Source organism: Anthonomus grandis, chromosome 13, assembly GCF_022605725.1.
Source record: "Anthonomus grandis grandis chromosome 13, icAntGran1.3, whole genome shotgun sequence".
NCBI lineage: Eukaryota > Metazoa > Arthropoda > Insecta > Coleoptera > Curculionidae > Anthonomus > Anthonomus grandis.
The window spans coordinates 2,107,072-2,129,236 of NC_065558.1; the positions used below are offsets into that span (position 1 = coordinate 2,107,072).

The window sequence follows — 22,165 nt, forward strand, 5'->3', positions numbered from 1 at the left end:
AGTGATCACTCGAATGGGTCGAACTTTGGGAACTGAGAAAAATTATGACAAATTTTACACTTTTTTAAAACGATTCCGCAGAGAAAAAATTGGTAAATTTAAACTGTGACAGCAATGAACAATATCGGGGGCGAATTGAAAGCAGATTGCGGATTTAGAGAGAAAAAAAATAAAATAAAACGTAAATAAATAAAAATAAAATCCTGATTTCGCAATCAGACCGGCTATTCCAGGGCAGTAATCAAGCAGCGAGTCTGTATCCCGACTGTTGAGTCCCACAGGCAGAACGAGACCGCAACCGTAGACAACTTGGACAATCATCGAACGCTATGGCCGTAACTTGTGAAGACTATTTTTTTTGTTTGATTTTGTTAAGTTTAATATTTAAATTTTAAATTATTTTTAGTAATAAAATGTCAAAAATAGTAAATTTCTTAAGAATTCTCATGGATTTACTGTGCATTGAAATGTAGCAACCAGTGACGATGGAAAAGATCAAAGTTTAGTGAAATAAATTCCAGCTAGAAATTTTTCATTAATTTCAGAGATTTTGATAACCAATATATAAAGCAGGTGAGACCACTAGAAATTATTTTGGTATTTAAAAACGAATATTAGTTAGTATCTTAAATATGTTAAAGCACACTAAACACCTTCAACCACTACTACAAATGGAAAAAGCCATACTTGTTAATTGTGTGTCTGAGGCTTAAGGGTTTAAAAAGATAGGTTCAAAAAAAAATAAAAAAATATATTTTTTTGGCTCGTGAGTTTTAGTTGTTAATCGGGTTGTTATTCTGAATAAATTGGTTGATTGGCTTCCAAGACTTTTATTATCAAAAGGTTATGGGCCCATGCTCGCAGTTTGCCAGAGAGTTGTAATTGGCGGATTAAGAATACATGTGAAAGAATAAAAAGTCCCGGTCTAGTGTGAAGTTTAAAACTGCAGGAGTCTGAAGTCGAAGTAAAAAGGGGTAGTACAGGTAAATACATTATTGAGCCGTTAAATGGAACCTTATTAATCAAATCGAATTATCACAATTGGAAGTTTAGAATGGAGTTAATTTTGGCGGAGAATGCTGTAAAGGGGTGTGTAGAAAAAGAGATAGATCCAGAGAAACCCGAAGAGGTAAAGAAGGATAACAGAGCTAAATGCTTGATTGTTCAATGTGTAAATGACATGCAGATTGAAAGTTTACGTGCATGCAATTCTTCATATGACATGTGGCAAGTTTTAAAGGGAAAATATGAAAAAAAGGGTTTGCCAGGACAAATATTTCTTAAGAAAAAGTTATTGTCAATGAAAATGAAGGAAACTGATAGTTTAGGCAAATTTATAGAAGAATTTGAAGGTATAATTAGGCAGCTAAAGGACGCAGGAACTGAAATGAGCCAGGAGGATGTGATTTGCAGTTTATTTTTAAGTTTACCTTCATCTTTTGAGACAGTTGTTACAGTGCTAGAAAATATTCCAGATTTAAGTTTCGAGTTGGTAAAGTCTAAATTACTAGCTGAATATGAGAAACGAGAGTTAACTGGGTCATTAAGTAATGCTGCAAGATCTGTGGCGAGTGGTTCAACAGCATTTGTTGCTCATGGCAATTGTTTTAAATGTGGGCAACCAGGGCATTTCAAAAGGCAATGTACAAAAGGCAACACATATGATGGGGGCAATCAAAGACAAAGAATGAAGTTTCAAAGAGGCAGAGGTACACATAGAGACAGATCAAGACCAGTATGGAGTAATCGAGGCTATAGAGGTCAATATGGGCACTACAACCAACCCAGAGGGCAGTTTCATGGCAGTTATGCGGATAAGGATACTTCAAGAGGTGACCATCAATCAAACGAGGCAGCAAATGTGGAAGAAAACCAAAAAGCAGTTAGTTTTATGGTTGACAGAGGTAAAGAGGAATCTGGGTTAAGTGATGTTGATAAGTTGCATTTTTATGTAGACTCAGGGTGCACGGACCATATGGTAAGCAACAAACATATTTTTTCTGATTTATTAATGTTAAAAACACCTATTAAAATCGCTGTAGCTAAGAATAATACTTATCTAGAGGCAATAGGCATAGGAAACATTTCTGTTTTGAGTTGCACAGAAAATGTAAAATGTGATATCAAGAATGTTTTTTATGTACCACTGTTAAGAAAAAATTTACTGTCGGTGAAAAAATTAGAAAGTAATAATGTGTCAGTAATTTTTGAAAATGCTAAGGTTATACTTAAGAATTATAAGAGTGAAATAATAGCAACAGGGTATAGGAAAAACTTGTATGAGATTTCTTTTAAAGTAATAAAGCCATCTGAGTGTCTTAATGTGGAAAGTATTGACTCTGATTTTATGAAATGGCACAGAAGATATGCTCATATAGAATTTTCTGGTCTTAAAGAAATAATAAACAAACAGTTGGTTACTGGTATAAATAAAGAAATAGTTTGTCAAAAGGTAGAATTTTGTGAGCCTTGTCTTGAAGGGAAAATGACTCGATTTCCATTTAGGGTGAGAACAAAGAGTAGTAGGTTATTAGAGATTATACATTCAGATGTGTGTGGGCCTATTACACCAGAGACACATGATGGCTTCAAGTATTTTGTTACATTTATCGATGATTTTTCCAACTTTACAGTGGTCTATTTAATAAAGTGTAAAGATGAGATTTTTCAGAAGTTTAAAAAATACAAAAGGTGGGTTGAGAGTAAGTTTTTAAATAATAAAGTAGCAAAGTTAAGATGTGATAATGGTGGGGAGTATAGTTCAAGGGAAATTGTGGAATATTATAAAGAACAAGGGGTAATTTTAGATCATACTTGTCCTTATACCCCACAACAGAATGAAAAAGCTGAAAGGAAAAATAGAAGTCTTGTAGAGAGAGCTAGGGCTATTTTAGCAGATTCAGGGTTATCTAAGGAATTTTGGGGTGAAGCAACATTTTATTGCAATTATGTAATGAATAGAGGTTTATCAACAGGTTTAGGTAATGTCACTCCATGCGAAATGTGGAATGGTGTAAAACCAAATATAAGTAGCTCTAAAATATTTGGTTGTACAGCATATAGGCATATTCCGAAGGAGTTAAGGACTAAGTTTGATTTCAAGACAGAAAAATGTGTCATGTTAGGTTATGCACCTACAGGTTATAGGATTTGGAGCTTAGATAGACAAAAATTAGTTATTAGTAGGGATGTAGAATTGATGAAAATAGTTTTTATTTTAAAAAGGAACAACTAATATTAGATGTAAATGGCAATGAAGGAATTCAAGATGAATTAAAAAGCAATGAAAAACAAGACAACAAAAGAGAAAATAGAACAGACAAAATGACAGAGATAACAAAATACTATGATTCAGACGAATATGAGTATAATTATCAAGAAAGAAATGAGGCAAATCAAAATTATGACAACACAGAGGATAATAGACAACATAAAAGATCTGTAAGAATACCAAAGAAATATGAAGAATATGAGTTGTATATGGCTTTTGATGCCAATGCTTTCATAGAAAATACACCAAATTCATATACAGATATAGAAAACAGGAAGGACAAAGATAAGTGGTTTAATGCAGTAGCGAGAGAGCTTAAGTCAATAGAAGATAATAACACATGGAAAGAGGTGGAAGAACCAAAAGACATTAATATTCTCGACACAAAGTGGGTATTTACACATAAAATTCTGGAGGATAAAGAAGAAGACAAGTAAAAGGCAAGATTAGTTGTCAGAGGGTTTGCTCAAGAAATAGATGAAAATTATATTGATTTATACTCACCAGTTGCAAAATTGGTTACAATAAGAGCGCTTTTGTTAACAGGCAATCAAAATCAATTTTATTTTTTACAGCTAGATGTGAAGTCAGCGTTTTTAAATGCATATTTAACTGATGATGTATATATTTATTTTCCTGAAGGGACTAAAGCAGTAAACTCTAAAGTTTTGAAATTAAATAAATCGCTATACGGGTTACGTCAATCATCCAGATGTTGGAACGATGAAATTAACAATTTCCTATTGACTATTGGATTTTACAGATCAGAAAGCGATTACTGTCTTTACATTTTTAATGATAGGTCTAAAACTATATATTTACTAATATACGTTGATGATATGATTTTAACAGGAAAAGATTTGATATTATTAAATAAAACTAAAGATCAACTAATGAATAAATTTGTTATAAAAGATAAGGGACTTTTAAAGGATTTTTTAGAATTGGAAATTTTGTATGATCGTGACAAAGGGAATTTATTTATTCATCAGTCAAAGTACATAATGCTAAAGCTGATAATACTAAGAAGCCTATCCGAGAGTTAGTAGGATGTCTTATGTACTTGGTGCTGGGTAGTAGACCTGACATTTCCTTTTGTCTTAATTATTTTAGTCCTTTTCAAGACAAAGCATCTGAGCAGGTATGGATTAATTTAAAGAGAGTGTTAAGATACTTAAAAGGTACCGCAAATGTAGGGTTAGAATATAAAAGAAATGAAAGTGATAAAACTTTATGTTGTTTTGTGGATTCGGATTGGGGAAGCGATAAAAGTGATAGGAAATCAGTGACGGGATATACTTTTAAAGTGTTCGGTAATACATTGATGTGGGTTACTAGAAAACAAAACTGTGTTACTTTGTCAACTACAGAAGCTGAGTAAGTAGCACTTTGCTCTGCTGTATGTGATGGACTTAGGTTAAAGAAACCATTTTTAGATTTAGGTTTTAATTTTAGTAATGTAACATTTTTTGAAGATAATCAAGGTTGTATAGCCCTTGTTAAAAATCCTTCAAATAACAAGAGAGTCAAACATATTGATCTTAAGTTTAAGTTTGTGTGTGACTATTATAATAAGGGTATAATATCTGTAATTTACGTTAGTAGCGAAGATCAACCAGCAGATACTTTAACTAAGGTTTTGCCTAATGTATTTTTTAATAGATTTAAGGTTCTTTTGGGGTTGAAGGTATTTAGCGAGGGGGGATGTTAAAGCACACTAAACACCTTCAACCACTATTACAAATGGAAAAAGCCATACTTGTTAATTGTGTGTCTGAGGCTTAAGGGTTTAAAAAGATAGGTTAAAAAATAAATAAAAAATATATTTTTTTGGCTCGTGAGTTTTAGTTGTTAATCGGGTTGTTATTCTGAATAAATTGGTTGAAAATAAACCCCTAATACAAAATGTCAATCAAATTGACCTTATAAGAAAAATATTTTGACTGCTACGTAACCTTTACCTAAACCTTAAGAAATCCTTGTATCTTTAAGTAACTTTAATTAATTATTTCATAAATTTCTTTAAACCTCAATACTCCTTGAATGCTCGGCTCAAAAGTATAAATAATTACATAAAGGCTTCATATTCATATTGTTATCCTTATCCCACTCATTGCCCTTGAAAATCTAAATCTATAAAACGTCATTACACGCCTATTCTTCCCGGCTTAATAAAGTCGTTTCAATATAAAATTAATACTAATATTTGGAACATTCAAAATTTTCCAATATCGTCAGTATCATTTCTCAAACATTTTAACCCTTTAATTCGTGAAATTAAAAAGTCAGTTCCCAGCAGCAATTGCCGCCATTTGCTTGAAAATTTGATTCAAATGCTTTGACATTGGGTGCTGGACCACTAACTTATTGTTAGGTGAGATCCGTCCCCGAGGTATTGAGGATATGACTGCCTGATTGTAGTAGCTAGTTTTTAGGGTTTTTCGTGGAAAATGGCGTTTTGCAGAAAAATGGTAAGATCTTAATAAAAGCGGCTCTTAGTGGATGATAGTTAGATAAATTCCGAGTGTTTGAGGAAAAAAATGGTTTTCGTAGATGGTATAGGTATACCACTATGAAGCGTCAAAGTAAATAAAGCGTAGAGCAAAAACTACTCTACAATAAAAGTGGCAAATGATGTCAAAAAATATGTTTTAAAAAGTTATTTAAATGCTAAAAGTTTGAAATTTCTAAATGCTGCCAATAAAGGCTTAAAAAGGGGTTTATACTTTTATATGCAATGCACCCTGTATAACACCGCAGTTTAAAGCTAAAAGATTAAGCTTTTAAGTGGCGTAAATAACTTGATAGTCTTCTTTGTATTAAAAAAATATTTCTATAAAAATTCACCCTTTTGTTTCTTGAAAAATAAACATTCAACTGCAACACTGAATTATTCTCAAAACCCTGGCCAAAGAGCGATTTCGCCATTAAATTTCTTAGTATTCAATTTAAGTAACCTTTCCTATTATATGTTATTTCAAGCAATTGCACTATCAATAATAATTAGGTCACCCTTAGCTGTAGTTTCTGCCTCATTTTTGTCAACCTGTAAATTCCTTTGCAATTATTCAAGATTGAATTAACTCCTCCGTTGCTTCACCTTAAGATGGTGACGTGCCAATAAGAAATAAGAAATTATGTTTCTTACAGGCACTCCTGGAATAAAAATTTCAATTTCTTGACTTCTAGTGAATGAATTGTAGTTAGTTCTTTAACTTAGCTACAGCACTGACAGCTGTATCATCCACTGTTTTCTTTACACTAATCTGTACGGCAAGATTGATTTTCAAGAAGCATGGAATGACATTTACTGAACGTCTCCTAATGGTTTGATAATATTATAATTCTTATGCTCTTTTACTTCTAGTTCCTTTAACAATCCTAAAATGCACAGCACTTTAGGGTTCGACATTTTTCCTCGGATATACATATACAAAAACGTAGTGAATTATCCCTCGACGGCCGTAGCACTCCGGACAATAATATCTCATTACGAAGGCCGACTTTCCGTCTATACGGAGAATGAACGGGCACAATCACGCGATGCGGCGTAGATCATTATGACCCCCATTCACACGTTTCACAATTCTTCGTCATTTGCGTATTTCACTTGTCATTTAGACGTATTGTCGTCCGGCAAAATGCCTAAATTTCGAACCCCCCCCCCTCCCATCCCTCTACCGACACCTAAAAACCGGTATTATCGCACCCTATATATGATTTTAATTTGCCTTATTATGTTAAATCGAGAGCAAGTAAGGAAAAATCCATTAAAGATGGTGAGATGGCTCTTAAATTAGTAAGTGATCGCAACAACATCTGGAGGTAATTGATCCGGTTTATAGAACCTCGTATGTCGTCTACTTATCGGATTTATGGTAATTTTAGTTATGCGGAAAATGTGTTTTTTTTTTAATAATATGGACAGCTGCGTCAGAATAATACAATTTCCTAGGAAGTATGGGATCAAGGCACTATTCAACTTTCCGCTGAGATAACCTTTGAAATTTGACTGCTATTCACATTTCCAGACTATTTTGTTCTCCAAATTATCTGGAAAAGCAGTTTAATTGGATCCTAGTTAGGCTAGAGCTTTAAATTTCTGCTTTTCTCATCTTACTTTAATTACATAAATGCCAAAGTACGTGAAATATATGTGTATGTAATGTGTCTTGAAATCTGAGTGACACTTCGCATCTAGCTCACTCTGCTTAAACGGCATATCGTCAAATGATGTTGACATAATAATCAGGACTTTATAAATATTCAACTTCCTTCTCTCTCAAATATATTTCAAATTTGCATTGTCTATGATTTCAACAGTGAAACTATTTTGAAAAGGCTTAATGAGCTAGGCAAAATTTGACATAAACGCTATTTGGTTTTCTACTAAAACCACCCTTAAAATATAATATATATTAAACTTTCCAGACTATTCTGCTTGCTAAATTCTCTGGAAAGGCACCTAAAGTACCTATAATTAAAGTTTAGTCAGACCAGTAGTTTCGAGAATTGTTCTTTATTGTCCAAACCAATACCAACTTTTCAAATATCTATAAAGTTTTTGGTCTGAATTCACAATACCCAAACTATCAATCATAGCAGGTAGTAAGTAGTACCTTTTTAATATTTTTTCCAAGCAGTTGAATAAATTCTAATTTTCTTCCAGGCAATTCAGGCTCGTTTTTTCTACTACTCTTCCAGGCAGTTTAAGAAAGACTTTAAATAAGTTATGATTTAAATATTGAATGCCTTTGGAGTGCTTGCTAAAAAAATGCCTTTTTTCCAAGCATTATTTAACTTTCCTACAAGACAACCCTCACATTTCACAAATTTCCAGACTATTTAGTTCTCCAAATTATCTGGAAAAGCAGCATTAATACCTTTAATTAGATCCTAGTTAGGCCAGGACTTTTAGTTTTTTTTTCTTTCATACTTTAATCGCATGAGGGACACAAACACCAAAGTACGTCAGTAGTCATCTGAGTGACTCTTACATTACTTTGCTTAAATGACACATTGTCATATGAAGAAGAAACATAAAAATCAGGACTTATACAATCCAGCTACCTCCTTTCCCATTACTTGCATGAAAACATGTTTCAATTTTCCTATAATTTCAATAGTAAAAATATTTTTTGAAAGTCTATGAGCCAGGCACAATTGGACATAATCACCATTTGACTTTCCGCTAAGACCACCTTTAGAATTTGATATCTATTCATATTTCCAGACTATTCTGTTTTCAAAATTCTCTGGAAAGGCACCTTAAGTACCTCCCAATAAAGTCTAGTAATGACTAAATTCATTCACAAAATCCAAACTACTGAACCTCATCCTTGTAAAAGTCTAAAATTCTGGAACATGAATAGGGTAGCAACCAGTGCCTTTTTATTATTTTTCCAAGCAATTGACGAAATTCCTATAGCACCTAGCATAACAAATTCTCCCTTTCCCTTATAAAATTCTTATCCAAACATAACTAAATAATTCCTCAAATGGAAATGCTAAACGTGTTACCTTAATAGACGTCATATTTAAATTTTAAAATATGGTCTGATTGCTCCTTTTGTTTCGGTTTATTCGTTATTTAGCGAGTTGTTAGCGCTGCTGCCGTCGCTGTGTAGCTCAGCTTCCAGATAGCTGAGCTACACAGCCACGCTATTCTCTCTGATGTTTAACGTGGCGGTGGCGCTCTTAATTTCGATGAATACATTTTTAATGACTCGCCTGGTATATACAGGTAAATGAGCCCCTTCTTACCGAAAAAAAAGAATAAATCCCTTATATAAAACTAAATCAGGTTTTCCAATTAGGTTTCAATTTACTTCCACGTATATCTCGTTCGTACACTACTAGCCGTATTAATTGAGCTGTACAATTTCAATATATCCATATAAATAGGAGCAATTCGAGCACACAATGTGACTAAATTGAATATTACATAATGCAAACGAAAATTGAATAATAAAATAGGGATGGGGGTCAGGTGGTGGCGGGATTCAACCCCTCACGGTTTCGAGAGGTATTGTTAAAGTGCCCTAATTTATATATCTGTTATTATTTGCTGTTTAAGGGCGAGGGAATGGAATAATGAAGGGTTAAAAGCGTTTTTTTTTTGCGTTAAGAAGGTTTGCTTTAATTTAAGGCTTTTAGAAGCCGTATATACTATGATCATGTTCTCTAAATATTTGTTTTGGAATGTTTTTGTAAGTTAAAGTAACTCGGAAGCCTGCAAGATCTACAACCTGTCCTAAAATCAGGCAGTTAAAGAGGACACTCAGAAGAAGAATAAGATCAACATATTATCGACTGTTTTTATCAGAAAACAAAATTGCTTTGAGGAATTTCAAGCTCGGAAAAACAAGCCTCAACTGCCTAAAAGGAAATTGCAATTTCGTTAGTTGCTTGGACAAATATTTAAAAGGCACTATTCTCTACCTCTAGGTTCAAGATTTTGACCAGGTTCAATAGCTTGAAGTTTGTAAATTTTGTAGATTTTTGAAAAGTTGGTATTAATTTGCCCAATAAAGAACAATTCGCACAATTTCTCGAAAGTACTGGTCTGACTAAGCCTTAATCAGAGGTATCTTAATGGCCTTTCCAGAGAATTTGGAAAACAGAATATTCTGGAAAGGTGAATATATGTCAAATTTCAAAAGTGGTCTCAGTAGAAAGTCTAATAGTGCTTATGTCCAATTCTGCCTGGCTCATTAAGACTTTCCAAAATAGTTTCACTCTTGAAATAATAGACTTAATTAAAAATTAAAACCTATGTTGGTTCAGGCAATAAAAGAAAAGAATTTAAAAGAGATCAAGTACTTTGGCATTTATGTCCATTATGCAAACAATGTAAGTAGGAAAAAGCAGATATTTAAAGTTCTGACCTAACTAGGATCCAATCAAGGGTGTTCATACGGCCTTGCCAGATAATTTGGAAAACAGAATAGTCTGGAAAAGTGAATAGAAGTCTGACTTCAAGAATTCTCTTAGTGAAAAGTTAAATAATGTCTAAAGAAAAGGCCTTTTATTAGTTCTTCTAGGTAGTTAATGAAGACAAAAGGTATTTAATATTTAAATCATAACTCATTTAAGGTCCTTGAGCTGCCTGGAAAAGATCGAAAATCAATAGAGTTGCCCCGAGAAATTTCTTTTATTTAATTAATTTTATAGTTATCTTTGATGCTTTCTTCAATTGCCTGGAAGAGACAACATATGACTTTAACCTCCTTAAACAATCTAAGGAGAAAAGAGTGAAAACAAACTATGGTAATATTAGATAGAAAAAGAATCTTATATCCTAAACTTTTCCTGAGAGAATTGACTGATTTCTTCAATTATTGCCTATAAGAAAAAATAAAACTATAAAGAGGCTTTCTTTAAATTGGTCCAAATGTACAAGTTCATCCAGTTCTATGGTCCATATGCTTGTTCTTCGATATTTTGAAAGAACTGAATGGTATCCTCAACTGCCTGGAAGAAATAGCAAACTTCTTTAACAACCAAATCTGGATTTTGAATGGTCAAATAGACTCAAAATGATTCAGAATCACTCAAAGACTATGAAAGTGATGCTAAAGCTTTTAAAAAGTAGAGGTACTAAATTCTGAATGCACTTTTAACGTCCAGGAACTCATTGATTACTGAGAGAGTCTTATTCAATTGTCTGGAAGAAATCAATAAATAGTAAGTTGTCTTTACTGCTTTTAAAAATCTTGGTTTTAAATAATGAATCAACGGAATAACTCAAAATATTATTTATTTTAATTCACTTAATGCAAATTTAATGATCTTTGGGTATATAATTAATTCTGGGTAAATAAGGGAAAACTTATTAGAAGTTTAGCCTTTGTTTATCATACTATGCATAACATTAATTATTTAATAGTTATTGGAGTTACTACAAAGATTATTTATTAAAATACAGTTCGAGAATGACTGACTATATAAGAAACACATTGTTTTTTTTAAGGAACTAATCCGATTAATATTGAAATCTTTTCTAAAATCACTATTATTGATTAATGACTTATCAATTTTAGGCAATATTAGAAATATCACTCATCACCATCACAACAATAATATTCTTTGAACCATGATCAAAATATTAACATGATTTTTGATTAAAAAGTTGGCATAAGCCATTCTCAAGGTTATATGAAAAAATTATAAAAATCTATGGCGTACAATTTTTGGGTCACCTAGATTACGGAAACACCGGGTTATAACAGGATCCGAGCAGAACTAAGGGAATGAGAGCACTTTGAAAATCCTGAAAAAGTCGTTTTCCAGGTCCGTTTTTGAGGCCAAAAATGGGCATCAAAAATGCCATATCTCGGCTATCGTAAAAGCTACGACTTTGCGGATAGTCTCGTTGGATTCAGAATGACGAATCTAAGACAAAACCGTTAGAATTTTCCCGATAGCTCCCATAGAAGCCGAGATATCGACTTTCAAAATTTGGAATTTTTCATTTTTCGGGTATACCCCCCCGTATCGAATTTTTTCACCAAAAATTGATTTTTTTCAAAATCAAACTAAGTATACCAGCGTCTTATTTGGGTCACCTAGATTACGAAAACATCGGGTTATAACAGGATCCGATCAGAACTAAGGGAATGAGAGCACTTTGAAAATCCTGAAAAAGTCGTTTTCCAGGTCCGTTTTTGAGGCCAAAAATGGGCATCAAAAATTCCATATCTCGGCTATCGTAAAAGCTACGACTTTGCGGATAGTCTCGTTGGATTAAGAATGACGAAACTAAGACAAAACCGTTAGAATTTTCCCGATAGCTCCCATAGAAGTCGAGATATCGATCTTCAAAGTTTGGAATTTTTCATTTTTCGGGTATACCCCCCCGTATCGAATTTTTTCACCAAAAATTGATTTTTTTCGAAATCAAACTAAGTATACCAGCGTCTTATTTGGGTCACCTAGATTACGAAAACACCGAGTTATAACAGGATCCGAGCAGAACTAAGGGAATAAGAGCACTTTGAAAATCCTGAAAAAGACGTTTTCGACGTCCGTTTTTGAGGCCAAAAATGGGCATCAAAAATGCCATATCTCGGCTATCGTAAAAGCTACGACTTTGCGGATAGTCTCGTTGGATTTAGAATGACGAAACTAAGACAAAACCGTTAGAATTTTCCCGATAGCTCCCATAGTAGCCGAGATATCGACCTTCAAAGTTTGGAATTTTTCATTTTTCGGGTATACCCCCCCGTACCGAATTTTTTCACCAAAAATTGATTTTTTTCGAAATTAAACTAAGTATACGAGCGTCTTATTTGGGTCACCTAGATTACGAAAATACCGGGTTATAACAGGATCCGAGTAGAACTAAGGGAATGAGAGCACTTTGAAAATCCTGAAAAAGTCGTTTTCCAGGTCCGTTTTTGAGGCCAAAAATGGGCATCAAAAATGCCATATCGATATTTTCATATTATTATGGACAAAATTCATACAATTCGTAGTAATCCGCTTTAGAACTCAATCTTTACTATTTCTATTTTACCGATTTTTGCTTTAAGAGATAGCGTAAGCAATTTTTCAATATCAATAAAAAAAATTAAGTAATAAAAATATTACTTATCCAAATATTACTGATTATTATTTAAATATTTCTTAATAATCACAACACTGGATACCTAATCAATTTCATTATAAGAAGAGTTAAATCAACTGCGTTGTAAATTAGGTAAATTACCTTCAAAGCTACAATATTGATTATTAAGTTGATGGACCTAATCACTGAATATGGTAACAAACAAAAAGAAATAATTTGATGCTGGTAAATGAAGACTATTTAATGAAATGTTACAAATTAGTGAATTTTAATCTGTGTTTCTTTTTTTAGGCATTGGGGTCAATTTCTCTTTTTGTATATCTGGAGAGAAATCTAAATTTACCTCAACTGCCTGGAATAAATTAATTAATTTTGCTTTCTTCCAGGCATTTTTAATATATAATACCTGGAAAATGTAAAAACTTACTTCAAATGTCTGAAAGCAGTTTTATCTATACTTCCTAAACGAGTTTATTTAATTTTTTTATATATAAAAATTTGCCTTAAATGCCTAAGAGTAGTTAATTAATTTGTTTTTGAGAACCGTCTGGAATAAATTAATTAATTTATGTTTCCTTCCAGGAATTTTGGTTAATTTTTAATTTGTGGAAAAAATTGACTTTTAAAATGTTCTAAATTAATATGAATATATACGGGAATCCGTAGCAATAATCGATAGATATCAAAAAAATTATCAATTTCATAAAACTGACTTAAGGAAAGATGATTTAATCAATTCCAAGAAACTTGATCAATATATTTTATTTATAGTATCTATAATAAAATAATTGCTTAAAAAAATATTTCAAACTAAAATTTCTTGTTGTCATTTCAACGATCATTAAATAATAACTGCTAATTAAAATCATTAAATTGATTAATTATGAATCATAGTAAATATTTTGTTGAGTCAAAGAATATTGATTCTGTGTGCATCATTTAACGGATATTAGGGTAATAAAAGCTTATTTGAATTACTAAATTGATGATTTTATAAATCATAGTGGAGACTAATTCGTTCATTTTTTTTCTTTTAATTAATCGTAAAATTCTTAAAGTGAAAATATCCTTTTACGAAATTTTAATCTTGTTCCAAAAAAAGGGATGAAATTTTTTCGTTCTTTTAAACAATCGAGATTTGTCATTCAACGAAATAAATCCTCTATATACCATTCAAATAATAATAAATTAATTTTTTTACACGATCCTATTGTTCGCCCCGAATGTCCATAAAAGTGCCTATTTTTCTCTCAATAATTCACTGAAAATAAAATTAATTAAAGTATTGTACGTTGAAAAATGTTAACTCTTGAACATATAAAAGGGTTTCATTATATTTCAGAGTGGAAAAGAGTGAGAGAGAGAGAGAGAGGCGGAGGGGGCAGCGCATAATTGTTTTATACTAAATTCAATTGAAAACCAATATTTAGGTAATCACATGGCGTGGCCTCCGAATATAAATTCGTTTTTTAATTAATTTTATATTTTAATGAAAAGCATTTTGTGCGTCAGCCAAAATAATTAATTTAATTATTTATTTTGTTTGCTAATTTTAAAACAGCGTTTTTATCTTACGGTTTACCGGGCCGCCTCCGGCCCTAGTTTAATTAATTAACTAATTGAACAATATATAATATATTTTTTAATTGTGGAGTTTATACATACATTTTACGACCTTTAGGGTATTTTCACGTTTTAAATTTTGGGAATAGTAAAATTCGCAAGAAAATTAATTAATTAATCGTCACTATGATTCATAATTGATTAGTGATTCAGATAAGCTTTTATTATCCTCTTATCATCACATAGAATCAGTTCAACCAAACATTTATTGCGATTCATTAAATGGGACTCATGAAGCGATTATTGATCCATATTTACCAGAATGTTTTGTATGATTCAAATTAGCAATTAGGTTAATTAGGTTCCCTGGAATTGATCATATAATTTTTCTTTAAGTCAGTTTCATGGAATCAACAAACTTTTAGTGGTCTAGTTTTGGTGTAATTATCTAATTAATTTAATAATCAATAAATATCGTATTGATATCAATCAATTACTGCCACAGATTCCAGAATATATTTGTAATAATTTAGAATTTTATGATTTAATTTATTCCGTTAATTAAAAATTAGAAATTGGAGCAATAGAGCAAGTAAATTAAAATTTTTCTCCACATAGCCAAAAACAGAAATGTACCCAAATGCCTAAAAAAAATAATAAAAATTAAATTTTCATAATTTACTAACTTATAATATTTGACTAAATAGTTCTCTTTATATATAATATTTTAATCAATTTTTTTTTCAAATCATCATCATAATTTAAGAGAATAAAATTATCAATATTCAGTGATTCAAACAAATCTTTTCAATCAACTAAATAATCAATATTTTAACTTTAAAGGTGATCTACCCAGTTTACAATGAAAGTAAATCAACTTCTCTTATAATAAAATTGATTAGATATCCACTGTTGTAAATTGCAAAACATAAAATTCAGATCTTGATCAGGAATACGTAAAGTCTGAAAATTAATAACATATTCCTTAAGATTTAGTTAAAGTCTTATTGACCTGAAATTGTTGATTGACTTTTACAGCAAAAAAATGATAAAAAAAAAGGAAAAGTCGAGTTGTAAAGCGGATTGCATGAATGTTGTCCCTCGCCTTATAAAAATATTGATTAAAAGATTTCCGATGCATGAATTTGCATTATTTTTCCACAGAACCTTAAGAATGGCTTATGCCAACTTTTAAAACATAAATCATGATTTAGAGAATATTATTGTTGTGATAGTGATGGCTGATATTTATATTATTGCCTCAAATTGACTAATCAATTAGTATAGTGATTCTAGATAAAATATCAATTCTAATCAGATAATTTCCTTAAAACAAACAATCTCTTTCTGACCCCAATAATAATTAAATTATTGTTGCTATTATTAGCAGTAACTCAATAATCAACCCAAAATTGATTAAATACCTAAGAATGTAGGTAAGCATACATCAAATAAATCATTAAAAGTAGCCACTAACTAAAAAACCTAATTATTGGTTTTAATATGTCAAAGATAATATTTTCGATACTCCATAGAATGAATTGATGAATCATTGTAGTGATTTTAGCAAAAAATATCAGTAAAAATTGTAATATTAACCGATCTGTTGGTCCTATAGTAGCTTTTTACTTGGATTTGACACTGTACTTTTTTATAGTGATTCCATTAAATATTAAATACGTAATTTCAATATTAAAGTGATTTTTAAAATTGATAGAGATAACAAGCGAATATCATTACTGTTGGCTTACTAATTAATAATATTTCATTTTATTATTCAAATTATTTCAATAATCAATTCTTAGTTTTAATAGGTGCAGGTTAAGCTTCAGTTAATTCTACCATAAATAAATACTTTTATGGATGATATTCAGATGATCTCCTATTACCTAGACCTAAATATATAAATGATTATCTTAATGATTATTAAGAACTAAAAAGTCCTAATTTGCATTTAATGGCATCAATATTAATTTATCATAAAAAGCATCTACAAGTTAATATCAAAAACTGTTCTGACTTTGTTAATTATTAAATATTTAACTTCGGTATTATTGTGATTTTTTAAAGCGATAGCGATAACACACAAAGATCATTTTTATTAACTTAGAATTAATTAGAAAATGATATATAGAAAATAGGACAAAAAATCGAATTTTCATTTATATATCCCCATTTGAAATATATGATCAAACTTCTTTAAACCATATAGAAAACGTTGACAAGCATTTTAAGCATTTGTACTTACAAGATCCAAAGAGAATCACAGTAATTAGGGTGCGACAGTATAAGAGAATCACACAGTTGTTTCAATAACTCAATATTTATTATATGTCTATTATTCTAAAGTGTTCTTTAAATCTTAATTAATCGTTCAAAATCATTCTAAATTCTTAGCAGACTCAACATATGCCAATATTGTACCATCAATATAAATTTTAATATTAGATTTTAGAATTTTTAACAAATTTAATTTTAAATTATGGAATTTTAATAAAGTAGCGATTTTCAATCTTGATTGATGTAGAATTATGGATCTAAAGTAAATTTGAGCGACAACAGCTAATGCTTGTATATCAACGATCTTGATACATCAGCTGTATAAATTTTGAAAAGCAAAGAACGTTGACGGACACCACAGTGATAATGATTTGATCTGAATATCTATTATCTGAGAATACTCGGTAACTTCTGTTGGATAAATATAACTGCAAGAAAAATGAAAGAATCACTGTTAAATCCATCATGTTTGCTTTAGTCAATAATAAATTATGATGATGATATCGAAGGCCTTAGAAAAATCTAATAATACCAGAATACTATTCATATTTTTATACCAAGTATATGGAACTCAAACTAATTTAAAAAATAATGGTTATACTAAAGCAAGTAAGTTTGACATAACAAGTGCAATTTTTAATTATAAAAAAGCAAGTACTAACAATTTAACTTATATTAATAAATAAAATGATTTAGATTCTACATGATCAGAAAAAAAAATCACTTTATTATCCACGTCCCTTGACCAAAACTATAAAAGACATTAAGGTTATGGTCGCCGGTTAAGTATTTTATGGTTTCGCGGATGGTAAACCCGAAGTTTATCGCGTCCACTTTACCTGATGTTTAAAAGTTTCAAACTAGTTTCAACAACAACAACAACGACGACAAATCGCTTGACCCCCGCTTGCACGGATCATAAACGGTGACAAATTTCCGTTTGGTACAGTTGGACATTTTAAACGCGCTTATACGAGAAACCCGAACTACCGATCAACTTTGTGACGATTTTATTTTATTCTCTTTTTCAAATTTAATGCATCAATTAAATTTCAATTATATCGAATACACGCATCTCGGGCACGTGTGAATTCAAGTTATGTCGATCGCCTCTCGTATAATATGTGGCCTTGTAATTTTATTGCTCGCGTATATGTATGTTTCTTTCAGCATAATAATAATAATTATGTTGTTTCTTACCGTTATGTTCTCTTGGGATTTATCTGTTACGTTAATAAGATTATATCCAGATCTTGGGGTATTTGAAGAGAAAAAAGATTTGTTCTACTAATGTGCGTAAGTTGCTAGTAAATAAGTTTGATGTTGAGAGTCTTTATACAAATCTGCCCATCGAAGAATCTCTTTTAACATTATTATAGCGCAATGCACTATATTCTTACTGGAGGAATTGATGGACCTTTTGAAGGTTTATCTTCATGACTCCTCTGTTCAATTCAAAGACCCGTTTTGCACTTAAGATGGAGAATTGCCAATAAGGTCATCATTATTTTCAGTGCTAGTCAACATATTATACAGGGTGTCCCAAATTCGTAAACTAGAAAAGATACGAGGTCGGGTAAATTGATGCAAAGTTGTGCAATTTGGTGCACATTAAAACGCCCTTTTGAAATTTCAAAAATTACGAATACTTCCGAAGATATTTGGAAAAATGGTGTCAGATTTTCAAACTGACGTCATCGTCAAGATTGTTTTTTTTTAATACGACCCTGGATTTTTTATTACAGATTTTAAGAGCCCCTTATGTTCCTAAACCAATGATGTATCGCACTTATTCAAAAAGTTTATAATAATAAATATTTCCATAAGGACTCGTGTGCTAAGAGAAAGACGAAAAATATATTTTTAATCGGATTATTAAAAATAAAAAATCCAGGGCCGTATTTAAAAAAACAAACTTGATGATGACAGTTCAAATACGAAACGTCAGTTTGAAAATCCGACAACACCATTTTGTAAAATAGAAGAGAAAGTAGCAATGAGAATGAGTAATTTATTTTGTTATATCTATTCAAATAGAGTCGTAAAAAAATAAAAATGAAATCGCGAATATTCGGTTTTTTTCGAAATGTCTTCGGAATTTTTGAAATTTTAAAAGGGCGTTTTATGTGCCAACAAAAAATTGGATAAAAAAGTTTCTAATCCAAGAATTTTGATAATTTTTTTATTGAAAATTGAAGAGTAGTGAACAGAAGTCTCTTAAAGAAAAATTATGCAAATATAAGCAGTAGAAGTGAAGTTATGTACTCAAGTTCCTGAATAATAGTGGTTAATTATCTAATTAGACATTAGACCCAATTTTCAAAAAAATGAATAACAGATTTTCTAGTCCAAATATTTTAATAATTTTTTGATTGAAAGCTAAAGAGTGGCGCAAAGAATTGTTTAAAAGACAAATTATGGTAATATGAGTACTAGGAAGTTATAGACCAAGTTATCTAGGACTAGTGGTTAATGCTTTAAATAAATACTATAACCAGTTTTCAAAAAATTAAATAAAAAAACTTCTAGTCCAAGGATTTTGATATTTTTTTTACTAAAAACACAGGAATAGTGCACAAAAGCCTCTAGAAGAAAAATCATGTAAATATGAGGAGCACGGGTGACGTTATAGACCATTTATCTAAGAATACTAAGTATGCACTAGACCCAATTTTCAAAAAACTGAATAAAGAAATATTTAGTTTAAGAATCTTAATAATTTTTCCACTAAAAGCTTACGAACTTTTTAGAGAATATTCTAAAAGAAAAAATCACGTAAATGTAAGCAGTAGAAGTGAAGTTATTGACCAAGTTGTTCAGGAATACTGGTTAAGTCTCCCAGTAGGCCCTAGACCAAATTTTCAAAAAATTGAATAAAAAATTTTGTAGTCCAAGGATTTTGATGATTTTTTACTGGAAGCTAAAGAATAGTGCACAGAAGCATTTGAAAGAAAAATAATGCAAATACGAGCAGACGAAGTAAAGATATTGACCAAGTTTTGCAGGAATACTGGTTAATTCTTCAAGTAGGCATTATACCCAATTTTCAAAAAAATTAATAAAAAAATTTTTAGTCTAAGATTTTTGATAATTTATCCACACAAAGCCTACGAACTGCTTGAAGAATATTCTAAAAGAAAAATCACATAAATGTAAGCAGAAGTAATATTTAGTGCACAATTTGGTTTTAAACCACATTATTCTACCGAACAGGTAATTTATAAATAATAATTATAATAATGGTGAATGGTTTTGGGAAGAGGTGACATATAACAAATTAAACAGTTAAGAGTTTCGAAGTTTTATTTCTCTATTTATTTACATTAAACCACCTTACAGGTAATAAATCCAATTATAAGCTAGATGAATACTAAGAATTATACAGAAGATAACAGCGTTACAGATTATGTAGATAATTATATATAAAAAAATTGAAGACTAAAAATGAATTTAAATATAAAATTAAACCAAGTACTGAAATAGAAAACAAGTTGTTGAGGAATACTGGTTAATTCTCCCAGTCCAGGGTCTACCAAATTTTCAAAAAATTGAATAAAAAAATTTCTAGTCCAAGGATTTTGATGATTTTTTACTGGAAGCTGAAGAATAGTGCACAGAAGCATTTGAAAGAAAAATAATGCAAATGCGAGCCGACGGAGTAAAGTTATTGACCAAGTTATTTAGGAATACTGGCTTATTTCATAATTAGACACTAGACTTAATTTTCTAAAATTAAATAAAAAATCTTCTAGTTCACGGATTTTAATAATTATTCTATTGAAAGCTGCAAAGCTGCATAAAGAATATTTTAAAAGAAAAATAATGTAAATATAGACAGTAGAAGTAAAGTTATTGACGAAGTTGTCCAGGAACACTGGTTAATTCTTCAAGTAGCCACTAGACCCAATTTCCAAAAAAAATTATAAAAAATTTTTTAGTTTAACAATTTTAATAATTTTTTCACTAGAAGCGTACGAACTGTTTAAAGAATATTTCAAAAGAAGAATCACGTAAATGTAAGCAGTAGAAGTAAAGTTATTGACCAAGTTGTTCAGAAATACTGGTCAAGTCTCCCAGTAGGCCCTAGACCAAATTTTCAAAAAATTGAATAAAAAATTTTGTAGTCCAAGGATTTTGATCATTTTTTACTGCAAGCTGAAGAATAGTGCACAGAAGCATTTAGAAAAAAAATTAATGCAAATATGAGCTGACCGAGTGAAGTTATTGACCAAGTTATTCAGGGATACTGGCTTATTCTACAAGTAGACAATAGACTTAATTTTCTAAAATTGAATAAAAAATCTTCTAGTTTGCGGATTTTGACGATTATTCTATTGGAAGCTGCAAAGTTACCTAAAGAATATTCTAAAAGAAAAATTATGTAAATGTAGTCAGTAGGAGTAAAGTTATTGACCAACTTGTCCAGGAATATTGGTAAATTCTTCAAATAGGCTCTAGACCAAATTTTCAAAAAATTTAATAAAAAATTTTTTAGTTCAAAAATTTTAATAATTTTTCCACTTAAAGCTTACGAACTGTCTGAAGAATATTCCAAAAGAAAAATCAAGTAAATGTAAGCAGTAGAAGTGAAGTTATTGACCAAGTTGTTCAGAAATACTGGTTAAGTCTCCCAGTAGGCCCTAGACCAAATTTTCAAAAAATTGAATAAAAAATTTTCTAGTCCAAGGATTTTGATGATTTTTTACTGAAAGCTGAAGAATAGTGCACAGAAGCATTTGAAAGAAAAATAATGCAAATATGAGCAGACGGAGTAAAGTTATCGACAAAGTTATCCAGGAATACTGGCTTATTCCATAAGTAGACACTAGACTTAATTTTCTAAAATTGAATAAAAAATCTTCTAGTCCAAGGATTTTAATGATTATTCACTAAAAGCTGAAGAATAGTGCACAGAAGCTTTTAAAAGAAAAATAATGGAAATATGAGAAGTTACGAAGACTTACTCTAAATGTTTTCTTGCCAGTTGTGATGGCATCCAATTTACATGCAAAAGATATCAGTTTCCAATTAACCCAATATCAGTTTTCTTAGAACGCATAGTTTCCTTTGACAGTGCCTTCTTTATTTCAGATTAATTTCGGATAGATTTTAGGAATGTCTTTAGTTTTTCTAAATTTAATCAAAAACCATTCATCCCTCGACGTCTGCCCTTATGTGCCTGATATGTGCAGTCTAACCCTTTATAACAACGGTGTCATATTCAAGTAATTTTGTACCTATTGTATCTCTTTTCAACCTTTAAATGATTTGGGGTCTCTATTCATATTTAATATTAAATCTATCTACAGGGTCGAACTTTCATTAGCACAATTTCTGTAGTGTTTCTGCTAAGGAGGTTTTAATAATTTTTTTGTTGGAAATTGTATAAAAACAAATTTGTTTTTAAAACTCGTTGTCGTTCTTTTTCGAGATTCTCAAAAGAAAAAAAAGTTAGCACATTTTCTCAACCTCGAGCAAGTGTA

General features: G+C 30.8%; 1 protein-coding gene across 1 annotated transcript in view; it reads right to left on the bottom strand.

The window, feature by feature from the left end:
* Positions 1-17,546, bottom strand: part of LOC126743757 (LIM domain transcription factor LMO4-A) — a 211,263-nt gene extending 193,717 nt beyond the window's left edge. The window contains exon 1 of the mRNA XM_050450975.1: positions 17,522-17,546. The gene's annotated coding sequence lies outside the window, so the exon portion shown is untranslated. The remainder of the gene's footprint in view (positions 1-17,521) is intronic.
* Positions 17,547-22,165: the final 4,619 nt, after the last annotated feature.